Source organism: Canis lupus, chromosome 20 (genome assembly GCF_003254725.2).
Source record: "Canis lupus dingo isolate Sandy chromosome 20, ASM325472v2, whole genome shotgun sequence".
In the NCBI taxonomy this organism is placed as follows: domain Eukaryota; kingdom Metazoa; phylum Chordata; class Mammalia; order Carnivora; family Canidae; genus Canis; species Canis lupus.
Window position 1 is genome coordinate 17109943 of NC_064262.1, and position 14992 is coordinate 17124934.

At 36.6% G+C, this 14992-nt stretch overlaps 1 protein-coding gene and 1 pseudogene across 12 annotated transcripts in view; one reads left to right on the forward strand and one right to left on the reverse strand.

Moving 5' to 3' along the window:
* CHL1 (cell adhesion molecule L1 like) overlaps positions 1 to 14992 on the reverse strand; it is a 195426-nt gene that overhangs the window by 141840 nt on the left and 38594 nt on the right. For 11 of the 12 annotated variants that reach the window (XM_025451569.3, XM_035702513.2, XM_035702507.2 and 8 more), the window contains one exon: positions 6411 to 6490. The exons of the other annotated variant lie outside the window; for it this stretch is intronic. The gene's annotated coding sequence lies outside the window, so the exon portion shown is untranslated. The remainder of the gene's footprint in view (positions 1 to 6410; positions 6491 to 14992) is intronic. 12 annotated transcript variants of the gene reach the window in all.
* Positions 13232 to 13815, forward strand: LOC112662972 (V-type proton ATPase subunit E 1-like; annotated as a pseudogene).

Sequence of the window (14992 nt, forward strand, 5' to 3'; positions counted from 1 at the left end):
TCAAATTCTTTTGGCACTAAAATCCATTTTTTTAAGCAGTAATATTTAAGCACTATTCTCAGCACCGTAGCTGGACTGACTCTCCACTGCCATCACCAGCAACACCCCCCACCCCCGCAGATAAATGAAAGCACATTAATAAAGTTCTCTAACAAAATGCATCCTTCTTACCTTACCTTCTTTCCCAGTTTACTTTCTACGTCTGATCAGACACCAATTCCTCAAAGAATCACTCTCTAACCATAGGCCAAATCTATCTTTGACTCCTTTCTAGGTCTCAGAGCAACAATTTTACATTTGTTTGCATAATAACCTGATTAATATCTGCTTACCTTAGTGGATTGTAAGCTTCATGAGAGTAAAAACTGTGTCTGTTTTAGTTTGCTACTGTATCCTCAACTGGCTTTCAACAGTTAAACAAAAGTAATTGTTGAATGAATGAATGCTGTAAAAAATGTCTAATTCCTACAAATGAATGAAGCATCTTTTATTAGATAATGGAAAAGCAATTGATAAGATTTATTTTACTTTCACTGTCAATTTACACATGGAACAGTAGCAGCTACTCACTATTTCAAAAGTAGAACACAAACATACCATAAAAAATGAGCCAGATTCATTTTCATTTTTCAAAATAATGCATGCTGTACTGAGAAAGGGAGATTATATTGCACGGGATTCTTAGAATGCTTTGATGTATTTCTTCTTTCCCCTTCCTTCTCGTGCTTTCTCTTGCCCCTTTGCAGAGAATGTTGTGGCGTGTGTAGTGGCACTAATCTTTGATCTCTGTGCATGAGGCTTCCTTCCACTGTAGGATCATTTATGCCAGACTAAATTAGCCTTTGATCAGAAGCTTTGATTTACTTCTTAATTCCCTGCTTCATCACTAGGCTCTGAAATGTGTCTGCTCCTGTCGCCCTCCCTAGTTTCAGGTGGTGATAGCAGTGATGTATTTCATTGGTTTGTTTCTTCTCTAAGGCCTCAAATTTTCGCACATGTGTGCAGTTCAATAAAAAATGCTGTTTACGGGAGATGCCTATGATTTGTGTCAATGTTATACAGGGTATTTTCCCCCAATATGAAATGCCTTAGGGCAAAAATGGCATTTTGTTGAGAAAACACAATTTCCTCTCCTCAGTGGATTTCACTGTAAGTCATTTATTTGGTTGTGCTATATAATTCCATTGATATCTTATTTGTGCAGTGCGTCACATTGCTACTTGAAAAGTCCTTTTAAATAACAATATAGGATTCAAAGTATCCATTTATTTTAAAAAATCACACAAGTTTCCCTGGGTTTCAGTGTCTCTTTGCCTTGAATATTTTAATGGTTATTTTACTTCAGTCTTCTCTCTGCAATGAAATAGCAACTGTTTTCCTACTGATAAAGGACTCTGCCTTCTGAAATTACCAAGAAAGAAAAAATAAATTAAAAAATTAGGAAATGAAAAAAAAAAAAATAATAAAAAATAAAAATAAAAATAAAAAATTAGGAAATGGGGACACCTGGGTGGCTCAGATAGTTAAGCATCTGCTTTCAGCTCAGGTCATGATCCCAGGGTCCTAGGATCAGAGCCCCACATTGGTCTCTCTGCTCAGTGGGGAGCAGAGCCTGCTTCCCTCTTTCCCTCTACCCTTGCCCCCTGGCTTGTGCTCTCTCCCTTTCTCTCTTTCTGTCAGATAAATACATAAAATCTTTTTTAAAAAGATACTATGTTTTTTAATTAGGAAATGGCTGTAAGACTGAATCTAACCCTACTATAGTCTTAAAAAACAACAGACGGGCAGTTACAACAAAAATCTGCAAAACAACACAGACCTGGACTTACAAACAGAATTTTTCACACACTGCTCATTCCTGATCATTTGATTTTGAGATGCCATTTCCTCATTCACTTAAAATCTTCCTATAGTATTTTAACAGCATGTCTATATATCCTAGCTTCTCTTTGGAGTCCTTACTGAGTTTTCATGGCTTAGAGATCACATTTATTTGTGTACATAATTTGAGTGAAAGCAAATCCAATAAGACTCCAGTTGAAACAAACGTATTTTTGGCACCTCAATACCAAAATTATGTATGCAAATTGGAGGTGGTCCAAAGAACAGCCAAGAGAATGATGAAGGGAATGGAGTGCTTGGCTAAGGAGGAAATGTAAGGCTTTTAAATGTCCCAGAGTGGGTAAACAACAATAAAGGAACACAACAACCCATAAATATTTAAAAGGTGTAAACATCAAATATGGATAGGAATGATTAATTCTGGACAAGGGCACAGAGTTAGTTCTGATGTGCTTATATCATTGAAAAGAAAGGGATAAAAGGAAAAGAAACAGGATACTGTTTAGTATCATCATTTTGAAATATGAAAATTATTTATGCAAAATATTCTAGCATCTAAAGAAATCTTATTACTTTGAATATCTCATTTCAAAAGATGCTGAAAAATTAACAATTATGCAAAAGAAGAAGAACTTTTTCTGAGGAGGTTGATTTTACTTATCTTCCACTTAGGCTTTCTTTTTTTTTTTTTTTCCCCCTAAGATTTAATTAATTAATTAATTAAGAGAGAGTGCAAACAGGGGGGAGGGGCAGAAGGAGAAGGAGAGATAAGATCAATCATGCTGAGATGCCCAAACTGAGACTTGATTTCATGACCCTGAGATAATGACCTGTCCCAAAATCAAGAGTTAGATGCTTAACCAACTGAGCCACTCAGGCGCCCCACCACTTAGGCTTTCTTGAGAGAGATTTCCCTGCTTTTACTTCTACTTCCTAATTGTCCTGAAGTGAATTAGCTATATGCTAATAACAGACCAGGTAGGGATATCAGAGAGATAAGAGTTAAGGGAAAATTAAAATTCATCAGAAATCATGTTTAGGGGTGCTTGGGTGTCTGCCTTCAGCTTGGGTTGTTATCCCAGGGTCCTGGAATGGAGCCCCATGTTGGGCTGGGGGTGGGGGGAGGGTCCCTGCTCAGTGGGGAGTCTGCTTCTCCCTCTCCCTCTGTGCATTATCTCTCTCATTCTTCCTCAAATAAATAAATAAAATCTTAAAAAAAAAACTGAAACCAAGTTTGAGACTAGAAACTCCTAAGAATATTGTCTAGATTATAGAACCTAGAAAAGCAACTCTGGAATTTAGCATAGAAAGTTTCCAAGGAGTGATCTCTCAGGATAATGTTCCCCTCCCTTCATTCTTTTTTCTTTCTGCCCCCATCTTTATAAAGCATCTAGTGTGTGCTAGGTTCTACACTCAGGGTTGACAGTAAAAATATGTATTTGAACTGGGCATTGCCCTCAAAGACATATTCATAAGACAGATATGTGAACAATTAATTGCAATTGAGTTGAGGGCATATAAACACAAAACAAGAAAGAGGTAGGATCAGCCAAGTAAGCTGCGCTTGTGCAGGGTAATAGGATTTCCAGAGAATCGCAATGAACAGGATATACAGATAAATATAAAGAGATTTATTGTAGGAGTTGGCTCATATGATATTATGAAAGCTGAAAAATCCCATGATCTGCTGTCTACAATCCGGAGAACCAGCAAAGCCAGTGGTGCAATTCAGTATAATTCCAAAGGCTTGGGAACCAATATTGGACAGAATATGGCCATCCCAGATCAAATACAGAACAAATAGATCCACACTTCTGCTTTTTTTTTTTGTTCTATTCAGGTCCCTCAATGAATTGGATGATGCCCACAGATATTGGTGAGGGAGATCTTCTCTATTCAATCTACCAATTCAAATGCTAATAATGTCTTCTGGAAACAGATTCACAGACACACCCAGAAATAATATTTTACCAGCTGTCTGGGCATCCCTTAGCCCTCGTTAAGCTGACACAAAAAATTCACCATCATATGCAGTGTATATGGCACATTGCACTGAGAACATTTCAAAAACAAAAGGTCATTATATCTTGTCCTCTACAGAGTATAGGAGCCAAGTCGTGACATAACTGAACATGTGAGTGGTCTCTGACAGTGGATCTGGACAGTCACTGGAAAATAATCAACACCTTTATGAAAACTTCACAGGCCAGCAAGAGTTGGCAGCTCTAATCTTCTCTCACATAATAGCACTTTGCTAGGACTTAAATTAAAATACTACTCTCCCTTACTTCCCAGGGCATGCAGCCTAGTCTTTGATATAATAGGACCCACCTGAGCCCATAAATCAGTAGGAGGAGCGGTGTGTAGAGATAAGTACCATCAACCAGTCTCAGCAGGTGACCCAAGATGACACACCATATTTAACAAAGCCCATATATTTTATGTGACCTTCTACTGCAAAAATATAGTCTCTGTCATTCAACTACTTAAGGCTTCTGTTAAGATGTATGGATAATATCATCTTTAGATAAATTATACATAGATATGATAACAATTGAAATGTATAGGTGGACTTAATCTGCTATGTACAAACTCAAGCTCATAAAATTTCTAACACTTAAACACAGATTGGGCTGTGAACCAGTTCAGATAAATCTGGGTGTTAGAAAACAGCAAAAAGAGCAAAATTAGAACTCATATATTATAGTCTAATCAGGGCCTTGGAAATCATTTCACTACTTTTTTTTTTTTAATTTTTGAGAGGGTCTCTGGAAGGGGAGGGACTCCAAATAAAAATTTTTCAAAAGAAAATTGATACTTGAATGTCTGTGCAGGGGGAGAGAATACATGTCCAAGGACTATGATTTCATAAATACTTCCTGGAAGACACAAAAGCTAAATTTCTCAAGCACTACAATGAAAACTGATGGCAAGAGAACTGATTTTGTAGAACAAAGTAATAATGTGATCATTCATCAAGGAAAACAAGGAAATGAACATATTTCAATAAAATAGAGGGAAGGGTGAATTGTTTTTAATGAATAGCTGTTTTGCAGGCTGCCAACCATTTTCAGGATGTCAAAAGACACAATTATTAAGACATCATCATGATACAACCACAATTAAGGTTTCCCATGGTAGTGTGATAACAACTTTCTAAAAATTTAATACCCTGGACATTGTATTTCATCCTTTAATTTCTGAAATGATTTACATAAGGTTTCTTATAAATTAGAAATTTATTTAGGATGAGATCATACAGTGTTTTAACACAATAAACGTACCCCTCATTACCAGTAATCATCAAAGGATTTGATTAATTAGATTTCAGGAAGGGTTTTCTCCAAGAATATGAGTGTATGTCACAGATGCTTTTTAATCATCCAGTAGACCTGTAAACAGAATCGGAAACCCTGTGCAGGATAGCCCTCTTGAAGCCAGCTCCAAAGGAAGGATCTAAATATGGTAGAGGAACAATGCCACTCCAGTACATGAGACAAAGAGACCAAATTTATTCAAAACACACATACATACGATTTCCTCACTTATTCTCAAAGACAATAAAAAATAATATTATTGTTAGTTTCTCAAGAGCACATTTCATTACCAACAAACTATGTACTCCTGAAGAACTAAGATACTATCTGGTGTATGCAGAATCTTTCTATATGCTGGTTATAAACTAGGATCTTAGTAACTATAAAATAATGAAGAAGCAGTTGAAAATAAAGTGGAAAGGGATGAAACACCTTGATTCTGAGTCCTTTCCCCCAATAATTGGGGAAAAGATACCACTTTTTTCTTAAATCACTTTGTCTTTAAAAACTAATAACGATATTAATTGTTAACATTTATCAAACAATGTTATGGACTACTCACAGCGCTAATAAGTTTATCAAAATAATCCAACTTAACCTGTATCTATAGGCAATTACAATTATTATTATTTCAATTTTATGAACTAGGAAATAGAGGTTTAAAAGGGCTGAAATAGCTTCCCCATAACCACATCACTGTGTGTCTGGCCCTGGAAAGTGGATTTTTCTCACTCTTCCAAGCTCTTTGAAATTAGTTACTATTCAGCCTGGTACTGCACAAAGAATTTGAAAAAACTCCAAAGGAGGATTCAGGTCAGATTTCACATTGATCCAAATCCAAGGGACAGTTACTGAAGCTGAAAGCCCTTCAGACCATAAAGGGGTGAGCTCTGTTTGACCAGTGAAAACACAGGTTTTCTCACTAAAACTCTTAAGAAGCCAACCTTCTCAGATCCCAATGTTGAAATTAATATTCTATAAAAAAATGATGTTTGGATAAATACCAGGATGCAACCTTCAAATATGCCAAAAGGTCAGCTAACAGAAAAGTATTTTTTAGTTAAGAATTTTGTCCTTTCAAAAATAAGCCGGCATTTTAATGAAACTTAACAACCACTACCATCTTTACATGTCATATATCTGGTCTATTCTTTGTGTCACTCCCTCTGGCTACACTCTTCTACCATGCATTGCAATGATTAAATGCTTTCAAAAATGCTTAAGGCAAATAATTAAGAAAAATATTCTTACCAGTAAGTTAAGTTCCTCTTAGTTCTACTACGATACGTCTGCAGTATTAAGATGGGATCATTGTTTGTAGTTTACAGCACCTGGAGATAGATTTGAAAGTTATAGTTATGGAGACAATTTTCATCTAACAAAACACTTTTAGGGGCACCTGGGTGGCTCAGTCAGTTAAGTGGCTGACTCTTAATTTTGGCTCAGGTCATGATCTCAGGGTTGTGAGAGTGAGCCCTGCATAGGGTTCCATGCTCAGCTGGGAGTCAGCTGAGGATCCTCTCTCTCCTACTCCCTCTCCTCCCCTGCTGCCTCCCACTTGCACACATGCACGCTTTCTATCTTTTTAAAATAAATCTTAAAAAATTTAAAAACACTTTTAAATTCATGTTTATCTTTTCCCTGTTAAAAAATATGGGTTTAATTTTTCTTTCTCAAAAAAAAAATAATAATAATAATAATAATAATAATTTTTCTTTCTCTCCACTCTCCCCCCCAAATCCCCAAATTCCTAAATCATAACACTGTTCTGTTACTATAGAAAACATCCTATAGATTCCTATCTATGAATAAATGAAGCAGAGAGGGCAGACTCACAGAAAACAGCCACATAATTATACTTCTCATTGAAAAAATTATTGACATGTCTTCTCTCACAAATCCAAGTATTTTGCAACAGACCACAGTTTGTAGGAATTTCTACTTGGCAGTCCTCTATGAACTGTTCTTTACAATATCCACTTGCTTTTGTCTGAGGCTGTGACCAATGTGTCAACATAAAACAGTATAGACCGAACTGATGAGAGCTCTCTCAGGAAGCACTCTCTAAGACCAGAACTCTATGAATTACACAGTTAACATAAGCCTTCAATTCAAGAGACTAGCTCTCACCTAGCTCTACTTCCAAGGCTCCCCTCTTAAAAAGAAAAGAAAGGAGAAAGAAAGAAAGAAGAAAGAAGAAAAGAAAGAAAGAAAGAAAGAAAGAAAGAAAGAAAGAAAGAAAGAAAGAAAGAAAGAAAAAGAAAGAGAGAGAGAAAGAAAGAAAGAAAAAGAAAGAAAGAAAGAAAGAAAGAAAGAAAGAAAGAAAGAAAGAGAATTTCAACCAATATACACAATCCTTTTACTGTTAATTCTTGGATAATTTGAGGATTGGCTCCCAATCCCTCAAAGATTGCTTATAAGCCTTTTTTTTTCAGATGCTGTCCCATAAGTACACCTTTGAAGAGCTAAGATTTTCTGTTGAGCATAAGGATAGTCAAAAAAAGTCAAAGAACTGGTTTTGCATACCAGTTGTCATAACTTCATGAGCATAATTCAGATGAGCTAAATTCCATCTAGTAAGTCTAACTCATTCTCGTAGACATTACTAATTAAAGATAGTTATAAAACTACATTTTTTGGCCCTAGGAAAGAGAAGAATGGTTAAAATATTCAAGCAATTCATTTCCGTTTCTTTGCATTATTTGACAGTATCTTTGGCCTTATTCCAAAAGCTGTTGCCAAAAAGTTATAAACAGATTGCAATGCCTTCCAGAGAACTTCACACCAATACACTGAAGAACAAATTTTACCCTGGCATATATAAAAATAGTCCCTACTGCTGTCCAATTGACCAAGTGACACACTGCACAGACTGTGCCCAATATACTTTTTGTTTAGTGGCCTCATTTCAAACCCTTTAGGCCTACTTTTGACACCATTATTATTCTGTATTATTATAACACACAGGATTGTTTATGGAAGACTAACAATGCATAAAACATTTAATATGGCTCCCAATCAGTGGATCCATAGTACACATTGCTAGAGTATTTCTGTGTTTATTGAGTTCTACAGACTAATAGAAGAGATTGACCAAACTGGAGGAGCACAGAAAATTTCCATCTTTTTGTTGTGTCCAGCATCTTCAATGTGTTACAACAGTCATTCAACAGGGACAAGAAGAAATGAAATATGTGCATGTTGATTCCAAATGGAATCTGCTGATGTCCTGCCCTATTGACTGAAGCTGAACTTAAATGATGTGATATAGGATATCCTCTATTAGGATGCCTGGGTGGCTCAGCGGTTGAGCAACTGCCTTCAGCTCAGGGTGAGATTCTGGGTCAGGGGATTGATTCCCACATCGGGCTCCCTGCAAAGAGCCTGCTTCTCCCTCTATGTCTCTGTCTCTCTCTCTGTGTGTTTCTCATGAATAAATAAAATCTTAAAAAAAAAAGATGTCCTCTATTTATCTCAGTGATAAAGAATGTCACAAGTCAGGTACATTCTATAGTCAGTGAGCCACTTTGATAGTTCCAATATTAAATCTCTCTGAGACATCTCTCCAAAACCCATCCATGTCATATACCTACCACAGGTGGCTCTTTCTAGTGGCTCCCATCTTCTTAACACTGTCAATAACATCCATGACAACAGGGACCAGTGCCCATGCTGAATTATCCACACTCTTGCTTAGCATTTTCAAGACTGTTTGGCATTAGGCATGAAGACTGTAGCTACTGATCAAACTTATTTGTATGCTCACAGCAGCAGCATATGCCTGCTGAGCTCTCATCTGCTTCATTCAACTTTGGTTGAGAAAGCATTGCCATTAATCATGGATATAAGTTCTTTGCAACTAATCCAGTTCTTTGCAACTGTGTGTGTGTGTGTGTGTGTGTGTGTGTGTATGGCATTGGTGTATATATAAAGGATTACTTATTATTAGGTCTTTCATTACTTCATGTTGTAGGTATGATCTCTAAAATGGGCTACATGGACAAACCTTTAGAATGCAACAATTATACATATATTTGAAATTATAATATATACTAAAACTTTTATGTTGATATCACAATATCTATATATACATATGTGTATACACATTATTTTAAAATAATCTTATTCTAATTCTTGTTTTCTGTTTTCTTATAGTAATATTTAGCATACTATGTATCTATACAATTGGGATATATATATATATGTATACACACACACACACACACACACACACACACACTGGAGATACAGGCTCAAACATTTTTAATGATAAGGGTATGCACACACACACACAAGAATACAGTAGTCCAAGAAAATGTCTTTCTCATTTTACTTCTATGGTATTTATCAGGGTATATAATCCTTTGAATTATTTAATCTATAAGCCTTTACCCTTTCTTCCACCATCACTGATACAGATACCAATATCTTATTTTCTATTCTTAGTGTGTAGTTGTTTCTTCTTCCAAAGTCCCCAAGTCTTCTTTACTTAAGAGATCTGAATAAATATACCTACCAAATGCAAAGGGAGGAATAATAGAAATACTAACAGGAAAATCTAAAGAATTTTGAAGTATATTAAAGCAAAATGGGCCTTTGGGTCCTTGTTTGTTGTTTGCTTTTTTGCTGGGTGAAGAAAGAATCATGAGTGAAAAAAACATAAATACGTAGTGTAGGTATATTGAATGAAACTAGACTCACTTAAGGAAACAAAACACAGAAGGTGAGAGAAAGCACACTAGAGGGAGAAACGAAACTTGCTCAAAAGCAGGAGGTATTAAAGGCGTGTGAGACTTGTCCACTCAATGTACAGCACACCTACAGCAGCTGTTCAGAATGAGGTAAACTCAGGTCCTCAGGCCTTCCTAATACAGACATCTTATGCTCAGGTTATTTAGCATTTGAAAATAATATTTTTCACACAATGTGGCCCCTAAAAGCAAACCTATGACTTCAGTAGGTGCTTAGCAAAGGAAGTAGTGATCTTTTCCAATCCTGGAGGAAAAGTTGGCTGCATAAGAATTATTTAGAGATAATATGTCACAGTGTCATTGGTAAATAAGGGATAATGGTATCTACCTTGCAGGATAGGTTTGAAGGATAAGGAGTAACACGTATAAAATGCTTAGTTCAGGATCAGGATCTAGAAGGTGTTCAGTAACCGGAGGGGCAGCGCAGATCCATCAACATTACCAACCAGAAGCAGTCAACAAGGCCAGGAAGAGCACTTACTTGATCAGACATCACTCAAACTCAGCCAACAGGAAGAAACCACATCACCCCAATGGTGACATAGGAAACTTGACAACTGCTATATAAGCTGCATGTGTGAGCAGTTATATGTCTTATTCTCACAAGACAGGAAAGGATTTCTTTAATAATGTTTTTTTGCAAGCTTGTAAGTTCCTTAAGGCCAAGAAAAAAAAAAATCTTAAATTTTTGCATCCCTGGGACCCAAGCACAGTGGCTGTCAAATTGTCAAATACTGGTTGCTTAATAAATGCACATTGAGTGAAAATACCTATTTGATATGTTTGTGTTGTGTGTTTGTCTGTCTATGTGAAGTATATGTATTTGGAATCAAGAGTGGCTATTTTTTGTTTTTGTTTTATTTTATTTTAAAAATGTACCTAATCTCAATGAATCTTCAAACAGTAGAAATTTTTTAGTGATTTTAAAAACAGAATGAGAGCATCTCAGCTTTCTGCCAATATTTGGGTCAATACTCTTAAAAAAATGGGAGAGAAAATATCTCTCTTTCTGTCATCAACTAGCATTTGCCTGGCAGGAATGAGTTCTTGATTCAAATTACTGAAGTCTTTACACTCAAAATGTGTACAAGATGCTCAATTCAATTTTTTTTAAATGAATATAATATCTTTTAAAAAGAAAATGATATATGATGTATATAATATTCCCTAGAATACAAGCTGGTACCACAATGAAAATGAGCACACAACAGAAATTCTTCAATATGCTTAACATAAAATGATGCACAATAAAATGACTATTGGGAAAACTATGATCAATAGAAAAGTTGCTTTGGGAAATTATTTATAAGCAAAACCTTATATAAGCAATATGAAAATGTTGAATTTTGCACTACATGTTAACTAGAATTTAAATAAAAAATTTGGGAAAATATTGAATTTGTTCCTTTTAATATATTTGAAAGAATACTCTGAAGAAAATAGTCTCTATTTCTGACCACTAGTTTCAGTATGTGTTTACTCAAAAACAATTGCTGACCCCCTACTAAAGGTCATATATGATTTTTCTTCTAACATTAATTGAAGACATAATTTGTGCTGCATGTTGCACTAAACAATTTATCTGTTATTCACAAGTGCCCTCTAATTAAGGTACTACTGACCCTAATTTTATAAAAGATGCAAAGAATTCAAATAGATTTAGGTGCCTGTACAATATCACAATGAGAAAAAAAAAAAAAAAAAAACAAGATCACAATGAGAATGAGTGGCACAGCCATGATGTGAACATGTCCATGTAACTGGAAGCCCATAGCTTAATGTACACTAGCCAGACTTCCTTATTCCATCATTCATATAATATACCTTGAGTTAGAGATATAACTACCATGTAGTCCTTTTCTCAATCTCCTACTATTTTTAAAAGTCATACAACCAACTGTTGAAAGGAGCCTAATAGCATCATGTGAAGAAATTTAGAAAGAATATTCCAGGGCAAGTCAGAAGACCATCTGAATTTTATTGCTAGCTCTATCATTAATTTTGCTTATTAACAGCAAGTTTCTTAACCAATTTTGGTCTCAGGAGCCTCATTTACAATATGAAAATTATAATAATTTCTTTTTGCCTTAAAAGTTTATAATTACAGGAGAGGGGTGCCTGGGTGGCTCAGTTGGTTAAGCAGCCAACTCTTGATTTTGGCTCAGGTCAGGATCTCAGGGTCCTGGGATGGAGCCTTGTGTTGGGCTCCATGCTCTGTAGGGACTCTGCTTGAGATTCTCTCTCTCACTCTCCCTCTTCCCAGCAGATGTGTGTTACATGCATATTCTCTCTCTTTCAAATAAATAAATAAATAATTTTAAAAAGTGTATGATTACAGGAAAATATTGCTCTAATAATGGAGCTGAAGAGAGAAAGAAAATGACAAAATATTTGAAAGGCTGGCATCACAAATTTTTATACAAGATTAAACGATTAGAAATCTATACTGTGGGGCAGCCCCAGTGGCTCAGTGGTTTAGTGCCTGCCTTTGGCCCGGGGCCTGATCTTGGAGACCCTGGATCGAGTCCCACGTCGGGCTCCCTGCATGGAGCCTGCTTCTCCCTCTGCCTGTGTCTCCACCTCTCTCTCTCTCTCTCTCTCTCTGTGTCTCTCATGAATAAATAAATAAAATATTTTAAAAAAAAGAAATCTATACTGTGGAAAGATAAATACACAGAACAGATAGATCAAAATGAATAAAATCTTGAAAGATACACGAGAGGTGACTGTAGTTATGTTTTCTATAATCTTGGACTTTTATAACTTGAAAGAGGAGAGATTCCTCAGAAATAAATTGAGAGTAAATCATATACAATAGAATTATATTACTAAGCCTAGCTTCCAGAAACATCGTGACCTATTTTTGGCAAGCACACTCAAAGTTTATAAACAGAAAGCAGGGTTTATATCCTACTTTCAGAGTATTTGAGACTCCACCATTTGAGAACATTGTGGAGAACACCTGTCAAGAACCCTTCCCTACTCTATGGATGGCTGACCTACAATGACCTGGATCTGACCAATGCTATCAATTACACTCAGGAACTTTGGGGTTTTGAGCCAGTCCAGCATGTAGCACACAGCAGGTGGTCAATAATTATTTAAATGAATGAGCTCTGCTACTTCCTGGCTGTGTCACCTTGGGGGAAATTATGCAACTCCTCGTTTTCTCTGCAATCAAATGTGGCCAGGATTTATTCTGTTGCTATCTGAGAGGTAAGGATCAAGATGACTGATACCCTACAGGATACCCTACAAGATAAACCAAAGGGAGCCAAAACCCCCACAGGATTTTCTTTTCCTGCTTTCCCCCGCCGCCTTCCAGGCTAAGCTCGAGCCAGTGGCCTTCTGGCCTAGCACAGCTTTGGCCATGGCCCTCAGTGATGCTGACGTGCAGAAGCAGATTAAGCATATGATGGCTTTTATTGAACAAGAAGCCAATGAGAAAGCAGAGGAAATAGATGCGAAGGCAGAGGAAGGGTTCAACATTGAGAAAGGTCGTCTTGTGCAAACCCAAAGACTGAAGATTATGGAATACTATGAGAAGAAAGAAAAGCAAATTGAGCAGCAGAAGAAAATTCAGATGTCTAATTTGATGAATCATGCAAGGAGCAAGAGATGACCTTATTATAGACCTACTAAATTAAGCAAAAAGGAGACTCAGCAATGTGGTAAAAGATACAGCCAGGTACCAAGTGCTGCTGGATGGACTGGTCCTCCAGGGTTTGTACCAACTGCTGGAGCCTAGAATGATTGTTTGTTGCGGGAAACAGGATTTCCCTCTGGTAAAGGCTGCAGTGCCAAAAGTGATTCCTGTGTACAAAACTGCCACCAAAAAAGATGTTGATGTCCAAATTGTTCAGGAATCCTACCTGCCTGAGGAAAGAGCTGGTGGGGTGATTTAAATGTGATTTAAATGTGATTTAAAACCTAAGCCATGAATATGTCTTATTTATTAAAACAAAAGGTTTGGGGATCCCTGGGTGGCTCAGAGGTTTAGCACCTGCCTTCTGCTCAGGATGTGATCCCAGGGTCTCGGGATCGAGTCCCACGTCAGGCTCCCTGCGTGGAGCCTGCTCCTCCCTCTGCCTATGTCTCTGCCTCTCTCTCTTTCTCTCTCTCTGTCTCTCATAAATAAATAAATAAATAAATAAATAAATAAATAAATAAATAAAATTTTTAAAAAAATAAATAAAACAAAAGGTTTATGTGGAAAAAAAAAAAAGGATCCCCTACAAGAATCCCTCTCAGAGAAGAAGCTTCCTTATACCAGGGTGGTAGAGCAGGAAGAGAGGTCACATGCCACATTTACAAGGCACAGGACCCTCATGGCACCACCTGTCATCTTCCAACCATGAACACGAAGGTAGCGGAACCATCCCGGAATCCAAGATTCAACCACATTACCTAGTCAAATCACAAAGCTTGGATTAGACCTCCATGACACCAAGGAAGAAGCTGCTATTTTTCCCAATCATACAACTTAATAGTCCTATATATCAGAGGCCGAAGTGCCTTTTATGGACCTTACCCATTCCCTGTTTGTCATCTTGCTGTATGCTGAAGAGAGGCATTGTTTATTTTCTCAATTCTGTCAATTATACTATATCAAATGAAACCATGTTTGAAATGGTTTTGAAAGTAATAAGCAAAAATGTCAATGTTTTATGTTAAGAAATTGAATAATCTTTTGGATCTCAAACAGGATCTAGCTCTGATTTTATATTACTTTCTACTACAATTGTAGATTGTCTCCCTAGGAAGTACAAATGTCACTAACAAATCTGCAATTCTGAACACAATTGACGGAGGAGCACTTTGCTTTTGTATATGATCCAAAATGTATGGGATAATAATCTCATATATAAGAAAAGCAAAGCTCCTTTGACTAAAGACTGATCAAGTCAGGTGGTTGTGGTCAAGTTAATACCAAGGTCAGGCTCATTCAGTAATGATAATAGGATAATTTATGTGGGGCTTGCTGTATGTCACACACTGTTCTGTTTTGTATTATATGAATTCATTTTATCCTTACAACCCTATGAGACAGGCACTTCACTTTTTGCTTTTAAGTTCCTCATT